This window comes from Schistocerca serialis, chromosome 11 (genome assembly GCF_023864345.2).
Source record: "Schistocerca serialis cubense isolate TAMUIC-IGC-003099 chromosome 11, iqSchSeri2.2, whole genome shotgun sequence".
Lineage (NCBI taxonomy): Eukaryota > Metazoa > Arthropoda > Insecta > Orthoptera > Acrididae > Schistocerca > Schistocerca serialis.
Window position 1 is genome coordinate 59,570,024 of NC_064648.1, and position 27,884 is coordinate 59,597,907.

Below are 27,884 nucleotides of genomic sequence, written 5' to 3' on the forward strand. Positions count from 1 at the left end.
AGGAACTGTTTTTCACTTTCATTTCAGGATTTTGTGCTGTATTACACAACCTTCACAACTTTTTAAACAATAGTGTGCTGGACAGCTACTAGCACTCTAAAAGTTCACGTCAGTAATGTGTTTCAGTAGGATTGAGAGACTGAATCCGTTTCTTTCATGCACAGTTTGAACGCATATAATCCCTTCTTCTTGGCTGGCCGGAGTGGCTGAGAGGTTCTAGACTCTTCAGTCTGGAACCGCGCGACAGCTACGGTTGCAGGTCCGAATCCTGCTTCGGGCATGGATGTTTGTGATGTCCTTAGTGTGCCGTGGCGGCGGTATTCCCGATCGATTCTCGATCGTTGGGCCTCCGAGTGGTGTTTCTGTCTCCGATACGGGGCGCCTCCTGGCGGCGGGTGGCGCCGTCTCTGCCCGGTGGCGTGTTGTGTGCGCTGGCAGTCAAGTTTCAGTTATTACATTTATGGTCATCCGATCAAAGTACAGTCCGACCATCAAGCTCTTAGTTTTCTCCTCTCGTGTGAGCTCTATTATCCGAGACTTACCCGCTGGTGCCTGTTTCTGCAAGGGTACAATTTCGAAATTGTTTACGTGAAAGGCAAGAAGAACATCGTTTCAGATGCATTGTCACGCATGCCGGAAGGTATGCCGGAGCCTACGGAACTTGTAGAACAGGTTTCCAATCACAAGATACTCCTTGATCCCTTGAATCGTAGTTATTTTCTATGTCTTTGCCGACAGATGAGTACTCTGCAAGAAACCGACCGTAAATGGAAGAGAGTCAAACAGCTTCTACAAGACAACCCTAATCATCGTTTGTCGAAATTTTATAAATCACACAATGGTGTTTTATTTCATCGTACATCTATGTTGACGGAGCAATGATGCGTTTGTATTCCTGAGGAGTACGTTGAATATCTCATATGGTACACACACCTATCCTGGGGACATTATGGCCCTCAGAAGTGTAAAAGAAAGATTTCTGCCTATTGCTACTTTCCCAATACGCATAAGAGAATCCATGAACTTCTAAGCACTTGTTTAACCTGTCAGAAGGCAAAGACCTTCAATCTTTCGAATGTCATATCTTTGAATCCTATTTACACTGAGCGTCCTAAACAAATAGTCAATCTCGACTACGCCGGTCCACTTCCGAGAGGAAGAGGGGGTACTAAGTACCTTGCTGTTTTGCTAGACCGCTTCACTAAGCACGTGCGTTTATGCGCGATGAAGTCTTCCAGTACAAAATCTTTAATAAGACGAACAGAAACGGGTTATTTTCCTCGTTTTGGTAAGCCGGAAATCATGTTGCCTGATAATGTTTCAAACTTCGTTGGAAAAGAGTGGAGATAGTTTCTTGCTCGTAATGATATTAGACAGATTCTAATTTCAAGATTTAGACCCCAAAGTACGAGTCTTCAAAGAATTTAATCGATTTATTCGCACCTGTATACCGAACCAGTAAACACTGTGGGTCGATTTCGTTACTCCATTTGAAGAGATTATAAATAACCTTCCACACACTTCGACCGGTTTCACACCTTCAGAACCAATCTCCAGGCAAAAGGAAAGCAATGAATGGACTGATCCTATCCCCAAGAAACAAGGTCCAGAAGTAAATCTAGATAATAAGTTAAGACAAGCCCTGATCTCTCTCACTACTCATGCTAATTTAAGAAAAAAGGCATTTGACAAGCATGTCAATAAAGTTCTGTCGTATCGCTTGAACGAGCGTGTACTTCTGGGGACACACTTCAAACCATCTCTCATCTTACGTAAAAGTCGTAAGTGGCAACACCTATACGAAAGACCGTTTGTTATAGTCAGGAAGCCACATATTGGTTGTTATGTGTTGTCAGATCCATTTAGCGGACGAGTAATAGGACTTTACCACCATGTAGACCTAAAGAATTACCATGAAAAACATTTCAAAAATGATTTGTTATGTTAAGCTGCAACTTGAAACAAGAGTGTGATCTGCTTAGAAGGTATGTGAGTCAACATCATGTACATATATCATGCAGGTGACGTAATCATTTGAGTGAGGTGGACGCAAAGTAATGATGGAGCTTGAAGGATATGAAGTGGTTGAAGAAGGTACTGTACGTATTTGGAAAATAAGATTTCCCTTAATTTTTTCTTAAGCCATAGAGGGTTGCACTCGTTGAACTGAGTAAGGGATGTGCCGAAGTGCCACCTCCTGCTTTAGTTTTAAGTTATGGCAAATCTCCCTTCTACCAAGTCGTAAAGGTTTTCTTTAAATACCTCATTTTATTTACTACTATGAGACATCCAGGTCAAGAAATGTGCATTTATAATGATAATTAGGTCCTGTATTGGAGAAACTTAGAGAGACTATTCCTATGCCACGAGTATCATATAGAAACCTTCGATACTAAGATACCTAGTTGAGGGCCGAGATAATCTGCTTATATTCTACTGCTATGACAACATGGCGTGATTTTGAGATATATTTGACGATGCTTTGGAAGCGGATTTGTGCGACATTTTAATACTGAAGTCAAGATATGCGGCGTGGATGACATTAAAAGCGGTGTAGCCAAAGAATGAATTTGCTAAACTGATTATTCACGTATTATCTATCTTCGTATCTTTTATTTCTTTGCATTATCCTATTGTAGTTTTCTTCTTTAGCATTCTTACCTTTCTACCTTACCCGGTAGGGGAAGAAATTTGAAAATTGGTTCAATACACTTGATGTGTGTATATTGGGTGTACTGACGGTCGTGGCTCATTGGTTAATGCGTATCTGCAGTTACTTACCGAAACATGATGTAAATCTGATTTACTGTGAGCAAAAGCAGCCTAGGAAATATGAATAATTTTCCCGATTTCTATTAGATGAAGTTTTGAACGTGAACTGTTCGGCACACCAAAGAGGGTATATTTTACTGATTATTGAAGTAACGGAGTTAATTAATAAAGAAACTAAAAAAAGGTTGATACAGAATAATAAGAAGAAAAATATCAGATTTAAAATACATATAAAATCTAAAGTGCTTCAGAAGCACCATTCATAATAGCAAACACTACTTTCGTTAGGTCTTGGACAGTAGTTAAAAAAGCTATGTATATTTTGTAAATGATCCTTTTATGATAAGTAATTTTAACATTATCTGTGCTACTCTGTGGTATAAAGACACCTATATGGATACGTACGGACTGCTGCGTGTGACTCACTTAATGACAAAATGATGGACGCATATATAAATTAGTGCGTGTAAAATCGTAATCTGACACATGTATGGACATGAACCAAAACTGAGATAAACTTATGGACACGTCTGATATTCCGCGGGTGAAGTAGCATTATAAGTATTCTGACGTTGCAACGACGATACGGTGGTTATCAGACAAAGGATAGACAAGCTATTGTACTCACTGCAATGGGTAAAAGCAGTCATTTTCATCGACGACTGTTCTTCGTCGCTGGTGCCGTCAATTTACCGTCCAGGTTGACCACGTCGCCTTGACTAGCTGCTCCAGTACCCACGTTTTAACAAAGTGCACAAGTTATAAAACGATTGGTAGCCACTGAACTATCTGCCTCGTGCAGGACGCGGACTGCCAACGCTGTTAAACCACGTGACTGTGAAGCACTGTGGCAACATTCAGTGACTGCTCGCCGGCCCGCGCTCAACAATAAGCACTCCTCTCCATAACGGTCGCGAGCATGCTCCAGATTTGAGATGAAAATGGACATAAAAATAATAAAACGGTTTATAAACTACGCACCAGTTTACTATATTTACATGAAAAGGACACATATGATGACTTTTCCCTAATTATGAAAATTGATACGGCAATATTGCTAAATACATTGCTTAGGAAAGACCTGTACAAGACGAAATGTGTTTTACTCAGGCTTGCTGATGAAAGAATGTGGAACCTAGATATAAACCATGAATAATATATAATATATATGTGCATTGTCTGTATAGTAATTTTTATTGTCTCAAATTCTTACTCCATACTCCCTTAGATTAAGATACTAGTTAATGAGCAATACCAAATACAGATTTTTTTCTCTGTATTTTCATGTGCTGAAACATGAATTGGAATGAGATTAAGGCAGCCAACAAACTGACACATTCGTCATTGAACCAGTCATCAACTTTCCTGACTCCCGACACGACCCAATGGATCGCCGAGTCAAGAAATATCACTTCCCCCTTCAAAAAGTTAAATTCCCAGTGTTTTCCACTAGAATGTGAAAAGGTGATCCCCAGTTATAGTGCAGTGAAAATAAAAGGTGATGAAAGAACTCCCCTGTGAAAATCACCCGAGTTCATAAGAAATACTCCCAACAACCAAGTGAAGAGTGATATCGCTACGAGAAAGTGTGATAAAAGTTTCATTTTCTGTTGAAAATTTTCCTCTTGGTTAAGATTAGTGTACTGGATCTTTTCAGAGAAAAATATTTTGTGTAGCCTGCGATTCATTTGAAACTTGGTGCTTCTTAAATCTTATTGGGCGAAAGTTTTATTTATTTCTTTTATCTATAGTATTTCGTCTAGCTATTGCTAAAATCTTCTTCAATTAAGCCATAGTCAAAGGTCAGATTTTTATCTGATTTAATTCCCATTCTGGCATCGTTACTTGTATTTCAAATTATATTACAGGAAAAGGTTCACCGTCTTTTCCCAAGGGGGTTTTGTTTAAAGAGTTCCTTTATTTTAGAGTGTAAAAGGCTTTAATTGCTTATTCTATTTCAAGGCATGTTCAATCATACTTGCTCTTCTGTGTGTTTTAGATCACTGAAGAGTGTGATCCCCTCTGTTTAATAATTGATATCTGTTTGAGAAGGGAACATGTTCGGAACGCCCGACTCAGCAGTTCCTGTGTAAAAACTGCTGAAAAATGTGGCAACAACAGAGGAATTATTATCTAATTTAATGTTTAAACTTTACAGGTTTTAGAGAAACATGATTGCTCATTTCTCGTGGCTTTTATTGTTGTTAGTCAAATTTCTAAAATGGCCATCTTTCTATGAGTTACTTGGTAAAATGAAATTATGAACAGGTGTTGTAATATTATTAGGCTTCCCGTCGTATGAAAGCTGTGAGTACCCTTGGAAAGGCATTCGCCTACGTAATTCATTACATCTCTTTACGAGTGTATACTGCCGTACCTATGATGATCCTCACAGATAAGAAAATGGAGTTTAAGCTTGTGGTGGTTAGTGTTCAACACATGGTGTTCCAAGTGGCTTATGCAAACAAAACAATATGTAATTCATTACATCTCTTTACAAAGTGTATACTGACGTACCCAAATTTTATTGTGCAAAACCAAGAGACTCGTAAAATTTGAAATTTTTCCGGCGAATCAACTGTTCAAAAAGATTTCGGGGTTGCAGCCGGTCTTCGTAAACTTCATTGCACGATATTTCAGCTGGACAACTGACAGTCATCTTCAGGTGCGATATTGTACTTTTTCAGCAGCTCACTTTAGAATTCACTTCAGAATATCATATCACCTAAGCCAGATATTGTAAAGGCCAGCATAGCATTTTGTTATGCACATACGGTTTTACATTTCTGTTATTGCAAAGTGAAGTGAACTGAGGCTGACCAAACTCAGTTACACTTTAATTATAAGTTACTTACAGGATCCCTTCACCTACGTCTCATACATCTTTTCGAAAGTATGAATGATGAGCAACTCTAGATGTCAGTCGAAACAGTGATTCCCTACAGTTAATTTTTATCCTTTCGTTTCTCATTAAGTTTCAGCTTCTGTGCCCAATTGTTGTAGTGAGGTACATATGCCGCTACATAAGTGCTGCTTTGGTGTATCAAAGCCAAAGGGCAGCACTGAGACCTTGCAAAGTTACAGCAGAGGCCAGTATTTATTCAATAACTAAACAGAATGGGTAGGGAGAACGCCCCCCATACCTACCTGCACATACTTGTGAGTCCTTCTTTTGTAATTTGATTCTGCTAAAGGGTAGATGTCTTACGCCAAGGGTTTTCAGATTAGCTAGTACCACAGGCCACAAACTCCTCACTATGACTATGTGAGGATCGCAGCAAGGGAAGAAAATTCGATGTCATTTGTTTCACAAAGATTCATTTTAATTATTTTTTATGCTTTTGTTATTATAATACATGTTTAGTGGGCTAATGACATAAAGTGAAGAATTTCACTGACGCAAAGCATGTACTCTATAATGCCCAACCCACTGACAACTAAACAACGCTGTTCCCCCACAGGCCCACGTGCAGCTCTTGTCACAGGAACTGCTCTGTTGTGGAAGTGTGCCACTTCAGAAATAATTTCCAGTAAAATAAGTTATTATATCGAATGTGGATTCCTCTGCCGCAGTACCAGCTGTATTGGCGTGACTCAAAAGTTGTACAAGGGCTGAGCCACTCCTTTCCTGGCAAGAGTGAAAGGTAGGTAATAAAATTTACTAGAATGAACAGTGAGCGGTGTGCCACCATCATATCAATTGTGAGAGCTGCGGTTTGTCCATACCTGGTTTAGGCCATCTGCAACAGTTGTTTTCGTGTTTTGTCTCTGTTACGGAGCAGAAGACACAACCTTGATGTTCTTGAGATGGGGAACTCCACCTTATGAAGCGTCCAAATGTAACCTATGCTAGTGCTATAATCACAGACTGTAGTGATAACTCCCAACTGCCTTTGACACATAATTCTTTGACTGTAATTATGTCTCAGTGGACCTCGTGACAAACATTAGTTCTATTCTACCCTCAAGGCACATGGCATGCTTTACGTTGCGGAAGCTCGTATAGTCCCACGAACACAGGTGACAGGATTTGATGCTGAGGTTTGATGAGTTTTTCTAAGGATATAATGTTTCATTGTTGGTATCACAATGCTGAAAGCCTTCTACTGTCGTGCCTCTTCCACAAATGATACATATTTGTTCTCCAGAAATTATTATTTTAGACGAAGCTTTAATTCTGTCTGAAGAGAAAACTGTAACTGGTAGCAATGTAAAAAGGTAATTGATGTTTAACAATTTGAATTATAACAATACCTGCTGAAAATGAATTGATCAGACGCTATAAAAACAAGCTTAAATTAAAGAACCGCTGCAGTGGGATACTCAGGTACACAGATAAAATATTTTTACATGAAACGACTACATCAGATAGCTCTCTCATGTGCTATGAACTGTAACCAGATGTACAACTTCACTGCTCCACCTTGCAGAAATTTATATGAATAATAAATGAGTGGCCTATGTAAGTAGCCTATGTGGTGCAAAGCATTATCTTACCCCTTAAAAATGAAACACAATTAATTAATTAATTAATTAATTTAAGCTTGTTAAATTTACAACTACCTCATTAACATCAATAACGGGAGAATTTTAATAACAGGAACAACAGTTATACAAAAAACGTAAATGAGTAACATGCATCAGAAATTACTTTTCTACTTTTACATTTTAATGAGGGGCCGTTTTTTTATCTTCGAGTGGCACTTGTATCATCTTCCAGTAAACTTAGTTCAATCAAGTAATTCCAAACGAAGCGAACTGCAGTTCTGCAAAGGACACAATGTACGACGGTGAGTCAAAATTATCCAAATCTTCCTAAAAATAACACTTTCGCTGTAGTCTGTGAAATCGTACTTACCATTGGTACTACTATGGTGGCATGCAATTCACTTGACCGTTATCGCAACTGAAGTGAGCTGGCAGTGGCAGCGTAAAAATATCCCCTCCATTAGCAATATGCACAAACGAAGAGCAAGGAGTAGACATACGATTATTTACAATGAAATGTACACCCTTAGCTGCTTACAGTCGTTCACATACTTCAACGGGGACAGATGAAAATGTGTGCCCCGACCAGGATTCGAACCCGGGATCGCCTGCTTACATGACAGACGCTCTATCCATCTGAGCCACCGAGGGCGCAGGGGATAGCGCTACTGCAGGGATTTATCTGTGGCACGAATCCCGCGAAACCCACATATAGTATATATAAATATATAATTAAGGCTCACCGGCCACTTGACCATCTTCTTCTCCTGTGTGAATGCACAAACAGTGCCCGAACTCTTACGGGAATCGGCAACACGCTGCGAGTAATGAGTATAATGGGCGGGGGCACTACGAATGTAGTGCGGGACAATACGTTGAGAATGTGGGTTTCGCGCGAGGCGTGGCAGAGATAAATCCTTACAGTCGCGCTATCCTCTGTGGCCTCGGTGGCTCAGATGGATAGAGCGTCTGTCATGTAAGCAGGAGATCCCGGGTTCGAATGCCGGTCGGGGCACACATTTTCATCTGTCCCCGTTGACGTATGTCAACGCCTGTAAGCAGCTAAGGGTGTACATTTCATTGTAATTTCAATCTAACGAGCTGCTTGGTCACCGATTGTGTCTGTTCTTTCGGACATGTGCGAAAGAACAGATACCATCTTAGTAAATATATACGATTATTTGATCATAAGGAGTGAAAGGGGCTGTAATTCATGGTAGACTGTTAACACAGTACAGGGACAGTACATTTCCCTGGTCAAGTTCTTCCAAGTGGGTCGAGAAGTTCGAATGAAGTTGGAAAAAAAATGGCTCACAAACAGGAAAAAGGACGCCTGTCAAGATCCACAAGGGCCGACAAAATGGAGCAAGCTCAATTGACAGTTTTGACGAACAGGCGTATTACTATCGATGGCATAGCGTCTACACTGAATATCAGTCATTGTTCTGCCAGTACCATCATCCGTGATGAACTTGGCTTCCATAAGTTTGTTTGTCATGGACGCCGTGACAGCTCACTGAAGAACACAAACTTAGGCATCTTGAGGTCAGTCAATACTTACTCGACCTTTATAGCAGGAGGTCGAGCCATTTTTGGAAATAAAAGCTATGCATGATGAAACGTGTGCTCATCACTATGAGCCACTATCAAAATGCTAGAGTATGGAGTGGAAGAACAGTTTTGACGAACAGGCGTATTACTATCGATGGCATAGCGTCTACACTGAATATCAGTCATTGTTCTGCCAGTACCATCATCCGTGCTGAACTTGGCTTCCATAAGTTTGTTTGTCATGGACGCCGTGACAGCTCACTGAAGAACACAAACTTAGGCATCTTGAGGTCAGTCAATACTTACTCAACCTTTATAGCGGGAGGTCGAGCCATTTTTGGAAATAAAAGCTATGCATGATGAAACGTGTGCTCATCACTATGAGCCACTATCAAAATGCTAGAGTATGGAGTGGAAGAACCCAGAATCACCAGTGAAGAAAAAATTCTAGTCTGCAACATCAGCAGCAAATTTATGCAAAACGTATTTTGAGATGCAAAAGGAATATTACATGGGGAAGGGGAAAAACCTTCGACACAGTCTATTACTGTGCATTGTTGATCAACAAATTTAACCGTACACTACATGAATTTTTATTTTAGCGCAAAAAATATATATATGGTAGAAAATATTCACCAATGAATCGGAAAACTATTGAAAAAATGATATAACTCATTTAACAATGTGAAAGTCATTATTTATTGCTCGTTGCCATTTGGCAACATCATGTGTTTCGACATAACGCAGTCCCCAGTTGCCAAAACTCTTACAACAGCAAATCAAACAGGAAAATTAAGTAACAAATACATTTTATGGAACAAAGATTTTATAAGATTAACTTCTTATGGTTAGGATTCACAGTCATATAATATTTCTTAAACGCATCATAGTCGCCGTTGACTGTATAAACTATTTATTGTTACTATTGCAATTTCTGCCTTATGGCCATTTTCAAGTAACCTGCAAAAGTTACATTCTGTCAGAATATAAAACTGTCTGACATGAGTACATGTCGCCATCAAAATACATCTTTTTGAATGTGAGCGTCCCACAAGATCCGATGAGTACGACACTTATTACATAGTAATATGTTGTTAAATATATACTGAACTGTCGATGTAACCATCGTTCTAATAGTCTATCACACATACAAGTTCAGGTGCTGTGACAACATGTGGAGCGTTTACTGTAAATGTATTTTCACGCCAACTGACTTAGCTCCACATGTTGTCAGTGCACCTGAACTTGTATGTGTGATAGATTATTAGAACGATGGTTACATCGACAGTTCAGTATATATTTAACAACATATTACGATGTAATAAGTGTCGTACTCATAGGATCTTGTGGGACGCTCACATTCAAAAAGATGTATTTTGACGGCGACATGTACTCATGTCAGATAGTTTTATGTTCTGACAGAATGTAAATTTTGCAGTTTACTTGAAAATGGCCATAAGGCCGAAATTGGAATAGTAACAATAAATATTTTGTACAGTCAACAGCGACTGTGATGTCTTATAAGAAATTTGATTTTGAATTTGAATTTTATATTATTGATCTCAGTGGCATTTAAAGCAGGATAGTTCTGTCAAGTAAATCTGAAAACTTTAAAATCACAGTACGTGATATTTAGTGAAGCAGTTACCTTTCTTGTTAGGAGACAGCTCCACGTTACATTTTTCACATTTAATAATTGTGTAACCTTGGCAATTTTCACTTTTGCACATCTGTTTTTTATCTAAATAAACAGTCCAGTGTCCAACCTGATCGAATCTGAAATTTTTAGATGGATGGTGTGACGCTGTCTTCTTATTTGCTGGTGGTTTCTCTATAAAAGTTGGCGTTCCTCTCTTTGGTGTAGACCTGAAACTAATTTTGAACAAAGTTTCAGCCAGTTCAGTCCTAAAATTCGCTAATTGGAGCTCCTTAGCTGGGTTGCAGATGGGATGCTGTTGATTGTGGCTACATCAACAAGATGGTAAAATATTCGAAACTACCACTTCTTACTACACATTATGATTCTGTATCTGCCAATGAGGCTGTCTAGAAGATCCACTCCACCCCATATGCTTGTTACAAATTTGCACAATTTTTGGACAAGATACAAAAATATGTTCCTTACTAGTTGTATCATATGTCTTTACATTGCTTACAGGGTCACTTCCTACAAACGTGGATAACAACATGACTGCCTTGCTGTACTTCCAGAGTACATTTGATATCTGTGTTTCTTCATAATTTCCAATAAACTCAAGTATTTTACCCCTTTCCTCTTTAATCAGGGATTTGTCGTCTGGGAGTTTCTTATTGTGAACTCTATTTCTGCTAACAGTTCCTAGAAATAAAATGCTTCTTCCCTTTAAATAAAGCATTAGCGGTATTGATGTGTAACAATTAGCACAGTAAATTTTGTCATTTAGATTCTCTGGTACATTCCGGCATAATCTAACAACCACATAGCTGTTGGCAGCAAAATCCGGCTCTGCATCATTCTTGTCCCATTCATGTTCATGTCCTGTATAAATCTCTATTTTGTAAGCATACCCAGATACGCCACAAAGTAAAAACAGTTTACAGCCACATTTATGGTGTTTATCTGGCATGTACATTTTGAGGTGGTGCCTGGCTTTGGTAACACACATCTGTTCATCTACAGTTAATGACTCCTCCATTGGAACTGAACCAAATTTTTCATTCATGTGCGTAAAAATAGGTCTTATCTTTCTGAGCTTGTCTTCTCCATTAGTATTTGCTAAATTGTCTTGAACGTGTAAGAAGCGCCCCACTTGCTCAAATTTATTGACAGTAATGTTGTCCTGTACAAGTGATGGGCCCACAACGTTATTCCAATACATGCTCACATTCTTCAGTGTTACAACAGAAGAGAGGATACAAACACCTAAAAACTTTTTAATATATTCTACGGTTACATTGCTGGGCTTCGAGAAATTCATCTGGGTCCTATAAGGCGTAGATTCGCGTGAAATCAACTCTAAAATATTTTAATTGAAAAACTACGAAAAGAAGTCATATGGAGCTCATGTGGTAAAGCTTCTTTTCCAAGAAAAGGTTGCTCTACATACTTCATCTCTCCTTTCTTCCCCAACACATCTCGTGTTTTCTTTATCTATGATGTATTGTTCTCACCTTGTGCAGATATTGCAGCAGAACCGCCTCTCGTACTTGCAGTTGTAGTCCCTGCTGCAATTAGCGAGGTGTCTGCATTGATTGACTGCCCAGCACAATCAGAATCATTTGAAGTCACACTGGATTCAATAAGATTAACAGTTTCACTTTGTGATTTCAAGAAATTATTGCTGGTGTCACATATTTCATATTTATCACCACTGTCATCTTCACTTTCACTCGGAACTGGTATTAAAAACAAAATTTCTTTTGTCAACTCCTTTAATCGTCCATCGCCATCCACAAAATAAACTCTTTCAGGATTCATGATACCTAATTGTATAGAAGAAAGAGCATCAATTCACTGAAATTGCAGCGTCAGCGTCAGTGCTGCGTGCAAGCTTTCTAAGCAAGTACGCGGCAATGCTAAAACTGAATACATAGTGTTGCCAAACGGCAACGCGTAACTTTCTTTGCACAGAAACTTACTTTTAAGGAAAAAATTAGTGTTTAACATGTTTTCTACTCTTATTGGATCTCTGTAACGTGATAACTTTTTTTTTTTACTTGACAGAAGTTGTGTCACTTTATAATTAATTTACGTAATTTAATGCTCAACAGTGAGTAAAATTCACTGGAGCGCTCTTCGTTTCATTTCTCCTCAATTCAAGATTGTGCTGCCATCTGTGAAGGAAACGATCAACTAAATTCTTAGAATAGACCCAATGTATACTGTATGCATAGTGTTGCCATCTAGCAACAAGAAGTACGCCCGAAAAACGTTACGAAAATTAGCGTTGCAAAATGGCAACAACATGCAGTGTAGGGTTAAACCAGCAATTCGCAATAAAGGATGAGGTATTTTGTGATGGTAAGTTTTACTGTTACACAGTAACGCTCATCCTCACATGGCTCGCCTCGCCCTTGACACAATCCAGAAATTGTGTTTCGAGCCACTGGAACATACACTGTAGCCGAGATCATTCTCCATCAGACTTCTATTCATTTGGTCCGCTGAAAGAATCTTTGCGAGGTCACCGATTTTCTTCAGACACACAGGTGCTAGAAGTGGTGCATCACTGGCTTCACAACCAACTGCAAATCAGTGGCTTCACAACCACAGCAAACCAGTTTGGCAGACATACACAAGCTTGTGGACGGTTGGACCAAATGCATTTCAAAGAAAGAAGACTACACGTACTGAAAAGTAATGCGTAAATCAAATTGTATTTTTGAAGTAAATGGAGTGTCTCATCAAAAGTCCGAATAAGTTTTGACTTTCCTTTATAAAACTGTACCCTCGTCATTTATGTTCCAATCTGGACTCCAGTGAGCAACGACGTTGGTCAACCCTGTATTGACTCCTGCTTGAAAGTTAAACAGGACAATTCAGACAGAACTGCCAGTCGTGCTGAACTCATTTATGGAACAGATATGTCAGCTACTATCCTCTGCCTAAAATTTTTATTAATACTTCTAGGTTGCTTACATGACAGAAATGTTAGCTTTGCTACAACGGTATGATATTTTTTTAAAATTAATAGCTTGAGCTTCAGTTACTGTGTAATTCCGACACAGTGAACTATGTACTTCCTGTAGCGTATCGACTGTATTCGGTAAAAAATACGTCAGAGCTGCGACAGAGACAGTCGCAGGTGGGAGCGTAATGCATTGTAAAGCAAAACTCGGCCAAGTGGCGTTGTGAAGCAGAGCCATCTGGGCGCCGTATAGTAACCGTCGGTTGTGAAAACACGCTTGACCTCTTAACAACAAATAATGCTGAGTTAACATTGAGCATCAAACGGATATAGGGATCGGTGAACACAGGGCTGTTGTAGTGAGACTGAAAATTGTAACCCCGAATTCTTCCGAAAATAAACGAAAAATATACCTATTCAAAAAAGCAGATAAAAATCCACTTGACGCCTTCCACTCCTTTCAAATTAATAATATAAGTGCAGACCAGATGTAGCTTCAATTCAAAGAAATAAGAAATAGTATCGGCAGCAATTGAGAGATTTATACCAAATAAATTAACAAACGACGGAGCTGATTCTCCTTGGTAGACAAAATGGGTCAAAACATTGTTGCAGAAACAACAAAACAAACATTCCGAATTTAAACAGACGCAAAATCCCCAAGGTTGGCGATCTTTACCAGAAGCTCGAAATTTGGCGCGGACTTCAATGAGAGATACTTCTAACAGTTTCGACAACGAAACTTTGTCTCGAAACCTGGCAGAAAATCCAAAGAGATTCTGGTCGTATGTGAAGTATTTTAGCGGCAAGACACAATCAATGCCTTCTCTGCACGATAGCAATGGAGTTACTATCGAAGACAGTGCTGCAAGAAGAGAGTTACTAAACACAGCCTTCCGAAATGCCTTCACAAAAGAAGACGAAGTAAATATTCCAGAATTCGAAACAAGAATAGCTCCAAAATGAGTAATGTAGAAGTAAATATTCTCGGAGTAGTGAAGCAACTTAAATCACTTAATAAAATCAGGTCTTCTGGTCCAGACTGTATACCAATTAGGTTTCTTTCAGAGTATTCTTATACATTGTCTCCATAGTTAATAATCATATACAAACATTCACTCGACGAAAGATCCGTACCCAAAGACTGGAAAGTTGCAGAGGTCACACCAATATTCAAGAAAGGTAATAGGAGAAATCCACTTAATTACAGGCCCACATCATTAACATCGATATGCAGCAGGATTCTGGAACATATGTTGTGTTTGAACATTACGAATTACCTCGAAGAAAACGGTCTATTGACACACAGTCAACATGGGTTTGGAAAACATGGTTCTTGTGAAACACAACTAGCTCTTTACTCGCATGAAGTGTTGAGTGCTATTGACAAGGGATTTCAAATCGATTCCGTATTTCTGGATTTCCGGAAGGGTTTTGACACTGTACCACACAAGCGGCTCGTAGTGAAATTGCATGCTTATGGACTATCGTCTCAGTTATGTGACTGGATTTGCGATTTCCTGTCAGTGAGGTCACAGTTCGTAGCAATTAACGGAAAGTCATCGAATAAAACAGAAATGATTTCAGGCATTCTCCAAGGTAGTGTTATAGGCCCTTTGCTGTTCCTTATCTATATAAAGGATTTGGGAGACAATCTGAGCAGGCGTCTTCGGTTGTTTGCAGATGACACTGTCGTTTATCGACTAATAAAGTCATCAGAAGATCAAAACAAACTGCAAAACGATTTAGAAAAAAATATCTGAATGGTGCAAAAAGTGGCAGTTGACCCTAAATAACGAAAAGTGTGAGGTCATCCACATGAGTGCTAAAAGGAACTCGTTAAACTTCGGTTACACGATGAATCAGTCTAATATAAAAGTCGTAAATTCAACTAAATACCTAAGTATTACAATTACGAACAACTTAAGTTGGAAAGAACGCATAGAAAATGTTGTGGGGAAGGCTAACCAAAGGCTGCGTTTTATTGGCACGACACTTAGAAAATGTAACAGACCTACTAAGGAGACTGCCTACACTACGCTTGTCCGTCCTCTTTTAGAATACTGCTGCGCGGTGTGGGATCCTTATCAGATAGGACTGACGGAGTACATCGAAAAAGTTCAAAGAAAAGCAGCACGTTTTGTACTATCGCGAAATATGGGAGAGACTGACACAGAAATGATACAGGATTTGGACTGGAAATTATTAAAAGAAAGGCGTTTTTCGTTGCGACGGAATCTTCTGACGAAATTCCAATCACCAACTTCCTCCTCTGAATGTGAAAATATTTTGTTGACGCCAACCTACATAGGGCGGAACGATCACCACGATAAACTAAGGGAAATCAGAGCTCGTAAGGAAAGATATATGTGTTTATTCTTTCCACGCCAGTACGAGGTTGGAATAATAGAGAATTGTGAAGGTGATTCGAAGAACCCTCTACCAGGCACTTAAATGTCATTTTCAGATTATCCATTTAGATGTAGATGTAGATATCGACTTTGCAGTACGCTAGAGGATGATGGAAGCCTTTACTCAATTGCAACTATGGGAGAGTCTAGAGTCCGTGCCTTAAGCGTTTAAGTTCTCAGCCATTCCGATTCACATACTAAGTGACTCTCGTCTCAGTATCACAGCCTAAACCATGAGCCTGTGACACCCAGAGCGACATCCCAGAGTGCAGTATGGGGTCCGCTGGTCGACCTCGAGAATGGGCAGCCTGCCGTGAGTCACAAGGGAGCCGCTCGCTCTGTGAGTAACAGTTTTAGAAGTAGAGGATGAGGCAGAAATAGCTTCAGGCCCACCTACAGTCCGTCCCAGTAAGACTGGATGCTACGAAATCGTATGCAGAGGGGTAATAGTTGGAAAGACAGGTCGCTGGATATTTTTCATGATACTTAGAAACGGTCGCAGTGTCAAAATAGCGGGCAGAAACAGTGGCACAAGGTCTTTTGAATAACAGGATACTGAATTTTGTATTGCGGGAAACAGTAACAACAAAATGGTTCAAATGGCTCTAAGCACTATGGGACTCAACATCTGAGGTCATCAGTCCCCTAGACTTAGAAACTACTTAAACCTAAGGACATCACATACATCCATGCCCGAGGCAGGATTCGAACCTGCGACCGTAGCAGGCGCGCGGTTCCGGACTGAAGCGCCTAGAACCACTCAGCCACCGTGGCCGGCCAATAACAACAAACCAGGCAACGAACTCCATGACAGATGTATTCAGGAACCTGTGTAAGTTACTGAATGTGAAGAAGTTAAGAACGAGCTGTCTCCATCGACAAGCCAATGGAAAAAGTGAAAGAGTGCACAGGACGATCAGGAAGATGCTTAGATACTACAGTGACCCACATCAAACCAACCAGGATGTCTATTTGAAGTACATTGTCTCTGACTTAAAGCAGCATGCAAATCCAGGATTATGGCTATATGAAATAGCATATGGTCGTAAAATGACATCACCATTTGACATATTGAAAGCAAAGAAAGGGAAGCCTAGAGAGTATGTTAAGCAATTTGCCAGAGCGATAACGGAAACTTGGAATACAGTAGAAATGGCAAATACACGAACTCTAGAGAAAAAGGAAGAAGCAGTGGGCCGTATAGCAAGAATGCCACAGTATAAGGTTGGTCAGCAGGTGATGCTGTCAACTTCATATACACCTAAGGAAAAGATGAAGAAGCTTTTTGCAAAGTATCAGGGGCCATACCAAGTGGTAGACACTACGTCACCAATAAATGTCAAGATTCAGTTGTCGAGGAGACCGATAATTGTGCGTGTAGGGCGGCTGAGAGCTTTTCGAGGGAGTACGGAAGTTATTCCAGGGATAGGAATGTGAACCACAAAGGGAGAGTGAGGCGAAAGCTATCAGAAGAGGAAAAAAGGAGCTGTGAAATAAACAGTGATGAAGAACCAGTATGGATTAAGGCATAGGAAAAAGAAATTGATATTTTTTTAGGTTATGTATACATTTAGTGCAGTTAGTATAAGCAGCTTTGGAGCAGCAAAGAATTAAAGGGGGAGAGTAGTAATAGGTACTCGTGCTCATAGGTGAGGTTTGGAGAAGGACGTATTGAATAACACACGACTACTACAACTGAACTGAGAAGTAAAGCGGTATACCTGGGCTGCAGAAGAGGCACTTAATCAGAATAACAGGGAACTACAAACTAAAGTGGAAGTCTTAGAAAGGGACAAAGTGGTAGCAGTTCGTGAAGTTAGTGTTTGGCAAGCACAAAGGAAAGTGAGAAAACTGTAGGAAGCTATGTAGCAGGCTGCAAGGGGTCGGTCAGAGGTAAATTTGTTGTTCGCAGAGCAGTATTTAAAGGGTTTAACTAAAGCACACAAGGAACTACAACCGGAGTTGACGTACGTTTTAGATTCCAAGCGCAAAAACTCAGCTTTTTATTTCGAGATGACCACAGTACCAGTGAGAACTGACGAAGCGAAAGTTTATATTTCCGTTTCTATACCAGTAACGGGGAAACAAGCACATCATAACTACTATAGTTCATCCAAATCCTGTAATTTGGGGAGTTTGAAGAAATTTGTAACAGTAAAAATGCAGCAACTGCAGTTAATTGCAAAAGACAAGGGAAAATATGTACAAATGGAGGAGGGAAAGTTACAAAACTGCGACTGAGGGAAAATCACAGTCTGTCCAAATATGATCATAAGAGGGAAGCAGGATTCCTGCACAGTGAAATTGCTAATGGGACAAAGGGAACTAAGAGAATGCAATAAAGAAGTACTCGAGCCAGAATTGCACTTTCAGCGGCTCTAGGAGCATTGGTTGTACTCTACCTTTAACACGATGGTAGTAACGTCTAGTCGTTTCGATCAGGGGAAGCTTACACCAGCGAAGAGGCTAGAACTAAACGGAAGGGATTTGTCATTAACTGGAACAGCGAGCGAGATAATGGGGCCTACTCTCTGTTTGCCTGACACGATTTCAGGGATAACTCAGCTGAATATTTCAGAGCCTCACTTGCATTGGCCAGAAGAGCTCACGGAACTGCTACCTGCCGGAAATCTAAGCAGTTCAAATCAAACTCTAGGGTCGGAATTAACGCAGTCTATAAACACATTTCTGAACCGACAGGAGGGAAGCGACTCCCTGGAAACCTTATTGCAGCATTTAATTCATATCGGGAAAATCAGTAGAGGAAAGAGACAATATTGACTATTGTCCTATCAACCACTAGAGCAGCACTTGTTTTGCCCAGTGTAGTCCTTGTAGTGGCACACAGAAGACGAAGCACAAGACTGAGCTTGGACCCAGCCATTATTCACATCCAAGTGGATTAGATACCCAGAGCATAAAAGAAACAGAATATAGCTGAACGCACAGGAGGATAGTGTTAAGAATAGTTGGTTCATTTTAGCTTTTAAGTTGGGCATAGAGCGTTAGAGGTAATTGTGCGAAAAGCCTATAATGAAACAAGCTCCAAGGTGTTTGAGTTAAGGCCCAGGACAAGGGACGCTGTAGCAATTTGTAAGATTAAGTGATCGGGTTAAAGGAAACAATTGTTAGAATAATTCTTAAGAAACGAAACAGGGCTGACAGAGCAAGTTGCCTGGAACTGTTGTGTGAAGGATAGTCTAGATTGGTTGACCTGAGAGACGGAATTTGATAAAAAGGAGGGCAGTCTAGCGTAATAGAAGGGCAGTCTAGCGTATGGACAGTATTTGGTCATAAAATACTCTGGAGCGGAAGTCATTAGCAACAGAGACAGCCGCAGGGAGGTGAGAGTGTTATGCGTTGCAAAGCAAAACGCGGCCAAGTGGCATTGTCCACAGTATAGAAACATGACACTGCAGTACACTAGCGGAAGGATGGAAGGCTCTCCTCATTTGCCACCACGAAAACGTTTAGAGTACATGCCTTAAGTTGTAAACGAACATAGTCTACAGCATGTAAGTGCCCAGCCAATCGAGTAGTAAATGATTCTTGTCTTAGAATCACAGCTTAAACCATGAGCCTGTGACACACAGAGTGCAGTAAGGACTCCACTGTCCTACCACAAGACAGTGCAGCCCAGTCTGAGTCACGAGGAAGCCGCCCACTCACTGGAGGAAGTTCACTGCCGTCATCAGCTGCGCCGTCACGCTGTATTCTTGATCAGAGCCAGAGATGTCGCTGACAGTGTCTTTCGAGTGACACCACGCTCGGCCCCGCTCTTCATGATCTCAAAGATGACAGATGTCAACTCTTTTGCATAAGAGCAACTGGACGCCTCCACCAAGCTTTTCCCGATGTATTATTGCCCAGGGCCAGAATAAAGAATATAGTATAACAAATCTACTTTCATCCTGATGTCTCATTTTACTCTCAACACTCTTAAGGCTCATTTAACATTCCAACGATGCATTATGCCATGAAGTGCAAGATAAGAATTTTTGAAAATGTGAACGATATTCCTCCACTTATGGTGCCTGCTATATATATTTCGACAGAAAAGCATCCAAAAAAGGGCAAGAACATCACATAATGGTGATGCCAGTAATGAACTGTTACTCATAACGAGATTCGTATTAGTCTTATTCTCTAAATACCGCTTTAAAATGTACAGTACTTATGGTAATTTTACCACGAAAATTAATACTGACAACAACTCCAATCCAATTTGTCATTTTAAGTATCTATTTTAGTACTGCCTTGAGGGTTACTTTATTTCATTTCCGCTGAGTAACTTCATACTGATATCTTCAGTGTAGAGATTGTTAAAACTGTAGAGTTATGAGGCAAAATTTAACATTCATAGTGAGCTGTTACATTAGAAGTGTGTGAATTAGGGGTCGTGTTTTTTGTACTTGGGAATTTATAGTTATATTTATTGTTTCAACATGACATTACTGAGAAAACATTTCCATTTGTCTTTTTACTTAAGTACACTACCCACTAATAGTGTTGTATTAACAAAGACTGAAGCAAAAATGTGGGTACAAATAACTGTGCACAATAATGTAACAACATTACATTAAGAAAAACTACAAAAAACTATGCAGTGGAACTCCCAGTCAGTCAAAATTTATTATCACATGAACAAAGAAATACACCAAAAATAGCGATCAGATCAACATTATTTAAATAGCTAAAACTTACTGTAACACTTGAGACAGCAGCCAGTATTACATTGCAAGAACAAAAACAATAAAATGTAAATATTAATCATGTTTAATTAAATCCAAATGCACTTGTATTAAATTTATTTTCCAAAAAGAAATGCACAATCAGGTTTCAAGATAACAGTCCCATCTTTAAGTCACCTGAAAAATTACTACTAAATGTGATGGCCAAACATATGCTGATGGAAAAAATTGTAACACCTAAAATAAATAATGTAGGCTATTGAATTTCTGGAATACATTGATCTAGGTAGCTTATTTATTAATATTGCAAGATCACAGGTTAATGTAAGTGCATCAAAATCCATTGCAAATGTGAAATGCTAGAACACTAATAACCACTGTAATCGCCAGAATGTTGAATGCAAGCAAGCAAGCGACAGGTGTCGGATGTCAGTCTGTGGGATGGAGTTCAGTGCCTGTTGCACTTGGTCGGTCAATACACGGTTGGTAAATGCTTTTGTGGGTGACACTGCGGTTGTCATCCAATAATGTCCCATATGTGATCGACTGGAGACAGATCTGGTGATTATGCAGGCCAAGGCAACATGTCAACACACTGTAGAGCACTTTGGGTTGCAACAGTGCTATGTGAGCAAGCGTTATCCTGTTTGAAAGACACCTCTTGAAGCGCTATACATGAATGGCAGCACACTAAATCGAATCAACAGACTGACACACAGATTTGCAGTCGGCTTGCATGGGATAACCATGAGAGTGTTCTTGCTGTCATACGAAAACAAACCCTTGGCCATAACTCCAGCTGCAGGTCCTGTATGTCTAACAAGCAGACTGGTTGGTTGCAGGCCCTCAACTGGCCACCTTCTAACCAACACAAAGCTATCACTGGCACCAAGACAGAACCAGCTCTCATCAGAAATCACAAGAGATCTGCACCCTGCTCTCTGATGAGCTACTGCTGACACTACTGAAGTCGCAAATGGCGGTGGTCTGAGGTCAGTGAAATGCATGCTACAGGGCAGATGGTTCAAAGCTGCCAATGAAATCAGTGTGGTGGTAAATGGTGCTTGTATTTCTACTGCAGATATAGTATGATGGCCCAGAACCATACGCCAAACATGATCATCTTTTCTCTCATTAGTGCCGCATGGCAATCTGGAGCCTGGTCTACTTAGGACCATACATTCCCATGACCACCGATATCAGCAAACATGTCCAGTGGCAGCATTCCTGTCACGTATTTCAGCAATATCACAGAAGGAACATCCAGCGTCTCATAGCCCTGTCACATGACCTTGTTCAAACTCAGTGAGGTGTTGGTAATGGTGTCCTTGTTGCCTTAAAAGCATTCTTAGCTAACATCAACTCAAGAGGTTGGTTGGTTGGTTGTTTTTGGGGAAGGAGACCAGACAGCGTGGTCATCGGTCTCATCGGATTAGGGAAGGATGGGGAACGAAGTCGGCCGTGCCCTTTCAGAGGAACCATCCCGGCATTTGCCTGGAGTGATTTAGGGAAATCACGGAAAACCTAAATCAGGATGGCCGGACGCGGGATTGAACCGTCGTCCTCCCGAATGATCAACTCAAGACATCCAGCCTCAAAGGTAAGGAACAATCAAGACAATTACACTGTGTATTTCAAACAAATCTGATTTGGAATTTCGTAGTGGTGCTACTAACGCCACTCTTATGTGACTGGCGCGAAAGGTGAACAGACATCATATTTTAGATGTGGAAACACACCTACCAACTTTTGTTAATGTCATACAACTCTTTCTTGTTGTTGCGATCTTTTTTCAATCAGTTTACTATGAAACGCTAAGAAAAACAAAAAAAATTGTACTAACATATTGAGAAGAATACCTGAAAGGCACAGATAATATACACAGAAGACATCCAAAATGAGAAATATAGTGATTCTCTTGTACACGCCATGTAAGCAGAAAATACATCTAATATATTTCGTGGTTGCACAGAAAACTGTTCAGAGAACTAGGTCTATATAATACGTAAGTTAGCCCCATAAATAAAACATTGTAATCACGCCTACTGATGTCATAACAAAAACTAATCAAGGCCAAACAACCCATAAAACCAATACAAACTTACATGCTAATGGGTTAGGCTGTTCAGTAATATGTGCTCTCACACAGTGAGCTAACCAGACTTCCACACACTAACATTAAAAAACAGACAGTACAAAGTGCCTGCACATCCAGATGTCAGTTCATACATAATACATCCCCTTTATGTAAAGATTCTGACTTACCAATAGTGCATTCATGGACATACAGAACACCATAACAGCTGAACACCAAAATTAAAATGTCATCGTATGATGATCAATGTATTGGGTTGAGTGCACAATGGCTGGCATCTCAAGGAAAAACTGTAACCTAGTACCCCTGCTATCGTCACATCTAAAACGTCGTGATAAAGCACCATCACCAACACACTAAAACCGCCCGTTAACAAGAGATGCACTATTATTATATACAGGAACACCTGCAGTAAATCAATTGCACCAGTAACAGATGTGATAAAAAGTAAGTGGACATATGTCCTACAGTGCCAATAACAGGAGCTGATACCACCACACAACACCACTGGTAACGGCAGATACCACCATGTAACACCACTAATAATGTCAGATACCACACTGTATAAACACAAACAAAAGACTGTCACTGAGTTGTACCCAGTCTTAACTTTCAGAAAACTACTACCTCTTGGACCCAAACCTTAAATGAAGTTTTTCAAACCACCAACCTATAAAGATCACTGCTACAATGGCAATATCAATGAAATGCAGTTAACAGCTACATATTAGGAATGAATGTGTGAATAAGAACATACAAAGAAAGCAGAACCTTCAGCGAGGAAGCCTGTAAGCAACAAATGCATAATATAAGAACCAATCAATTGTGCTGTGGTGACAGGTCCACAACTGTCTGTAATACTTACTACATTTATTTAATTCATGCTGAGGAAAGCACTTGTACTACATATCATTTACACAGCAAAAATAGCCAGTGGCTTTCTCTTGTCCATATAATTACACATCAACATACATGAGTGCCTTAGCGCGAGCTCCAGAGAAAAAAGTCATGGTGGAAGTAAATGAAAAATATATGATAATTTAAATCTAAACGCAAAACACTGAGATTCTCTACCTTTTACAGAAAATAGGGTTTGTCTACTGGGATACACTACTTCAAAAATATTATTATAGATACGGAGCATTCTGTAAAGCCTTAATGCAGTTCGTTATCAACACTTTCTGGACAGTTGATTTTACATTTCATGATTCCAATTTATCCAAGATGTCAGTGTTCGGCATATAGGCCACTTGTGCTAGATACCTAAATCTTCGCTAACATCCTGTAAGTTTTGGTTATTGAGCGCTAGGTGGAAGGAAACGACTGACAGGATTATACACTGTTCCATGCTCCTTATATCTGATATGGAAGTCATAAGGTGAACCTATTGTTCTTCATGATGTATAAACCGTTGAGCATTTTTCTTGGGCATTTAAGGCTTCCGGTCACTGACCATTCATATCTGAGACTGGTCGACGTCAAGTTACTCTGCAATATCTCTTCTTCTTATCGTCCACATCCTGCTCAAGGAGGATACTACCCTCTGATCCCTTATTCGTAACCCCTGTGCCAATATCCTGTTCTATTTGTTAACCATCTCCCAATGACAATCTCTCACCTGGGCCACATATCTAAAGGTATCTAGTTCTCTCTTTATCTCTCTATTGCTCAACGGAATTTCCTGCACTCTATGGAGGATTGGTCTAAAGGCAACATGTTTAAGGAACGTGGGATGTCCAGAAGAACTTTGTGTCAAATTATCTGTTGTGGTGGTCATATGATAAACACGGATAAGGATTTTTCCTTCATTCAGAGAGATGTTTAAATCCAAATAGGGTGGCTTATCTTCCAGTGATAATTTGACATTAAATTTATTATAAGGATTTTGGCTATTAAGCACCTTAAATAAGTCATCTACCTGATCCTTATTACCATAGAAATCGCAATTATATCGTTAGTATACCCACTGTCTTGTCCTCAAACATCTTTGTTCAAAATGGGCCATGTGAGGCAGTGGCTGTGGGCGAGCCCTCGGCTAACCCCATATTTCATTTGTAAGCTTGTTCACCTAATTAGAAATAGGACTACCAATTATAGTTTGCTAAGAGCAGTAAAGTTTGCAGACGTCTTGAAAAGTAGTGCCTCCAAATTTTTTATTCTGTTCTCAATATCGGTTGAGATTTTATATGTCATGCATAGTACTCGGTCAACCTTCCCGCTCTTCTGACACAAGCTACAACCCTCTGCTACTATAGGGTTCCTAATTGTAGCGTGTAGCATGGCAGCGTGTAACACAACTATGTCAATGTGGAAAAATCCCTAAAAAACAGGACGCACGAATTCCAAGAGTTTGCCCACACATGGAGCATCCTCACATGGAGCATTTTCTCCTTCAGCATGACACAGCCAGACCACACACAAGGGCTGTGGCATCTGGAATAATCCGGCGCCTTGGGATCACTATCATCAGTCATCCTCCACACAGTCCTGTCTTGGCCCCATCTGACTTTCATCTGCTTCCAAAATAAAACACGCCTTCGAGGGCACCAATTTCTTAGTGATGACTTGTTTCAAGGAGAAGTAGGTTTGGGGCCCTGTCAACAAAGTATAAAATTTTATAGTGATACTATCAACAAAATGGTCTCTTGGGGGAGGAATGTGTTCATCGCCAGGGCAACTATGTTGAGAAACATGAAGGATAAATACGCATAATGTTAACAAAGTATGTTTCATTTAAAAAGCTTTAAGAGTTTTCACATAAATAAATTCTGAGGCAATATTCTACAGCACACCCCTTTAGTGATACAGGAGATTACTCTAAGACCCAAGATTATTGCAGATTATTGCCCATGAGTTCAGATGTTGCAATACATACTTTTTGTATCAAAGGACGCTAGTACCGCTCCTTTAGGTTCATTGCCTGCAGATGCTCAATAACTTCCTTCTCATTTTTAACTATATTCGATTTAAAAAAAAAGTCCTCGTTTAAGGATATCATTGAGGTACCTAGCCAGCTGACATACCAGACTATCAGTGCTGTTAATAATAGGTATTGAAGGTGTTATGACTCTTGATTATACCCATTAATGTGATGGCACTAATTCCACACCAGTCTGATACATTTACATGCTTTTCTGATCTGTTCCATGTATTAGCGAATAAGACCACATGTAACCAGTTATACATCGTTACCCACAATAAACGCCTCTCCCTTCTGTTTATACTCAACTTGAGACAGTGCAACAGTGGTTATACCCCTATCTGACCGAATACACAGGGCCACGTTCTCACCTAACTTCTCGTTTATAATTTTAACACGCTGTTGGTTATCGTTAATATGATAATAATAAAAGATATTGTAGACCAACGTATTGTAGACAAATCCTGGGTAAGGCAGACACGTGAATGAGCGCCTTAAACGGATATGGTCACCAGCCCACACTTTGGTCACATTCATATCATTCTGACAGCGAGAATGCTGACAGGATGATGCTTAGGTGAAGCGTTGCTGACAAGGGAACTCTTTTAGAAAACCCTCCAGCAACCAATCAGAGAGCTGCAAATGGTAATTTGCGGTCTGACCTGTCTCGCTCTTGGCAGCTAGCCCTCGACTGGATCATCTGTCCCTCTCTTGAGCAATATGCCCCCCAGTCTGTTAGTCGCCTCCCAAGCGCCACTTGTATCCGTTAGACGTTGATTTCAGAAATAAAAATCAAACAGTTGTTTTGAACCACAATCCACATGTCATTTTTGAAAAATTTCCTCGATTTTCATGCACTCCCAGACGCCCACATCCTAAAATTGCCTTGCTCTCACCAATTCCTGTACGCAGATGTCATCTGCAGGATTCGAATACACTGTCCATTTCAACATACGGATATTTTGTTTCGCCGATGGATGCCACGTCTCTGTTATTGAGCTTGCTGCAGGTCGTTAGCGCATAGTAACACTACACTGTCCTATACACGTGATGAGCTCGGCCAGACTACGCTGTGAATCGTTTTCCCAACTTTTCTTGTCATTCAGATGCGTCCACATACACCGCGCTGCGTGAAAACTCGTGTGGGCCGCTACTCCCCAACGTTCCGGCCACAGAGGCACATCCTCTACGCCGCACTGCCGCCAAATTGTCATGGGTGCCAGTCCCGCCCGAGCCACCGCATCCGTCGCTATGCCTTCATTCAGCGAGAGTTCCAGTGACCACCGTGGGTGGGTGCCACATTTTAGGGGGTCCTGGTCGTCGTCCCTGCTGTCGACGTGCCGTTACTGACGTCGATACAGGAATAATGTGAAGAACTGGCGCGAAGGGATGAAACTGAGCACAGAGCCTGTCGGACAGCTGCAAGTTTTTGAGGAACCCCTACAGCATCTGTAGCAACCATTGCAAGCAGCTCCCCTGCAGTCTCTTTTACGCTTACATTTTCGGGAAAGCAGAATGGAAGTGTTAAAGTGGTACTACTTTCTTATAGAATATTCACGATCTGTGGCATCTTTGGACTTGGCCGAATGGAGTTTTGCTAAACATACTGAGCTTAAAGTTGTCAGATGACAGACGTAAGTACGTTGAATATGTTTTTGCATTATAAGATGCAATAAAATTTGAAGCAATTCAGTTCAATTCAATTTAGTTCATTCCTACGAATTTTAGATCTGTTTTCTGGAAACTCTAAACAGGTCGTACATATTCGTTAATAATGGTGACACACAATGTTTCATATTATATATGTAGTAGTAAATAATGTTAACAGCAACCATTGGTAATATTAACGTAGAATTGAAACACAACATTTGAAAAATAAGAATTAATTTAAAAAATGAAAATAATGGGAATTAACTCAAGATCCAAGTCAATGACTTCTGTCTTAAGAACCTCAGGTTTGCCAACTAACTACAGCTACACCTACTTCTGAATCTATCGTTGCTACACTATTCTACATCACCCACATTGGTATGTGTATTACTCAACAATCCTCATATCAATACATACACGTGTGGCTGGTCCCTTAATTACATGTGTATGTGCCTGTTATTATCTATAACTGAGAAAATGCTTTTTGTGAACTGTTGACATTATTTTGATACTCACAACATCCACTTGATCTTGTAGACAGAAAGTTAAGCAGTTGCCTTTTCTATATCTGATGCGCTATCATACTGACTTTAGACCTAAAAATTTTGGTCACTTGCAATTGTTTGCAGATTGCTGTCTAATTATCCGCAATCTCTCTTTACCTGAAAAGGGGGACATCTGAGAACGACATGATCACCA

The 27,884-nt window shown here is 40.1% G+C and overlaps 1 protein-coding gene and 1 non-coding gene across 2 annotated transcripts in view; one reads left to right on the top strand and one right to left on the bottom strand.

Moving 5' to 3' along the window:
* Window positions 1-27,884, bottom strand: part of LOC126427022 (zinc finger protein 99-like) — a 458,738-nt gene that overhangs the window by 299,934 nt on the left and 130,920 nt on the right. The window lies entirely within an intron of this gene.
* Window positions 8,202-8,275, top strand: Trnat-ugu (transfer RNA threonine (anticodon UGU)). Its single transcript has one exon. It is a non-coding gene; the product is annotated as a tRNA-Thr (tRNA).